Source organism: Kogia breviceps, chromosome 4 (genome assembly GCF_026419965.1).
Source record: "Kogia breviceps isolate mKogBre1 chromosome 4, mKogBre1 haplotype 1, whole genome shotgun sequence".
NCBI lineage: Eukaryota > Metazoa > Chordata > Mammalia > Artiodactyla > Physeteridae > Kogia > Kogia breviceps.
The window spans coordinates 104,184,379-104,186,044 of record NC_081313.1 but is presented as its reverse complement, the minus strand read 5'-3'; the positions used below and the strand labels follow the sequence as shown (position 1 = coordinate 104,186,044).

The window sequence follows — 1,666 nt, the reverse complement described above, 5'->3', positions numbered from 1 at the left end:
GAATAAACCAAACAACACAAAGGTAACAAATACGAAAAGGAAACCTAACTGGTGTACTCTGCCTAGGAAAGAGAGGTCTGATAGGTGATTTAAAATGTAACCCTCTTATGTGAATAACCTCAGATGATTCTGATGTTCATGATCTTTGCTAAGTTAGCATCACAGTTACAATTTCCCTTTGAGTCTGTTTGCTGCTATTATGTTGTTGAAATCTGTATTCTTAATCTCTGACCTCCAAAGAGCAAACTCCCAGGGTCAATTCTAAGTTAAATTTAGAGGAATGTAAGGCTCAACTGAAACATACATTCACATTTCTGTAAGGCTAATACAAATGTCCAAGTGCATATGTGCTGATCGGTCAAATTGTGAACACAAAGGATGGAATTTAGTTCTCAAGGTGGTAGCCTTTCTGAGCTACCCAGAGACGGGTCCAAACGGCATTGCCCTGGGTTCTGTTCATAACCGGGAAACATTCACAACGTCCAGAGCCCTTCATGTCCTGCGGATAAAGGAGGAGGCTGTCCTCACAGTCCCTGCAGTAGGAACCCACTTGGGTGGCCCCAATCTTGACTTCCAAATGGAACAGTTCCTTTACAAAAGGAAAAGTGATAGCATCTACATCATAAAGCTTCAGAGGACCTGGGAGAAGCTTTTGCTGCAGGCTGGTGCCATTATTGCTATTGAAAACCTGGCTGGTGTCATGCCATATCCTCCAGGAATTCAGCTGTGCTGCCTCTGGAGCTGCTCCTATTGCTGGCGCTCCACTCCCAGAGCCTTCACTAACTAGCCCCAGGCAGCCTCCCAGGAGCCCCGACCAACTTCCGGTGGTTACTGATCCCAGGGCCGACCACCAGCCTTTCACAGGTTATGTTACGCTGCCTACCATCACTCTGGGTAAAGCAGACCTTCCTCTGCTCGGTGTGGACATTGGGAATGGACAGCCCTCAGCGGGTGTGACGTGCTGGAGGCGGGCCGGGAAGTTCGACGCCTGCGCGGCTCCGTCTCCCGTGAGCACTTGCGGGAGGTCGCAGCTGCTCGAAGTCTGCAGAGACCCTGAAGAGATGGAAAAGGGCGAGCAGGTCGCTCCTGAAAATGTGTTGGCCCTGGAGGAAATTCAGGGCATATGAACTGCCCCCACTCTCGAATTTACAGCTCTTCAACCCGCGGTGGCAGACGGGTCTGAAGGCACAGGTGCCTCCGCAGCCTATTCATCAGTTCCTGCTGAACCGGAGCCCAGCCGGCCTCGGAGAGGACTTGGGCAGTGGCTCCCACCGCTCAGGCCACTGAATGGGTAGGAATGACCACTGAGTGGTCATATACTGTGCTTCCTTAGGCTCTTAAACAGAAAATGAAGCAGAGACTATTAGAAATCATGTGACAGGGTCCAGAGGTCGTGAACTAGCAGGGTGGAGAATGGAATAGGCCTGCAGCTATTTGATTGATTTGTTTGTGGATTTATTTTCCGTGTTTACAAGTTAATGCAACAATTTTAAAATCAACAAATTTTCATGCAGAAATTTGGATTTTAGCTTTTTGTTAGTTCAGCTAGAAAAGGGCTTGTATTCCCACATAGTCACAATTGGGGACCCTCTGCCTTAAGATGGGCTGGCACTCTCCAAGTTTCCACAGTCCCCCACCTCCACTGCCTCTTCCACTGAGCCTGTGT

General features: G+C 48.9%; 1 pseudogene; it reads left to right on the top strand.

Annotated features, from left to right (window-relative positions):
- The first annotated feature begins 331 nt into the window (after nucleotides 1-331).
- LOC136794133 (small ribosomal subunit protein uS2 pseudogene) lies at nucleotides 332-1,333 on the top strand (annotated as a pseudogene).
- The last annotated feature ends 333 nt before the right edge of the window (nucleotides 1,334-1,666 follow it).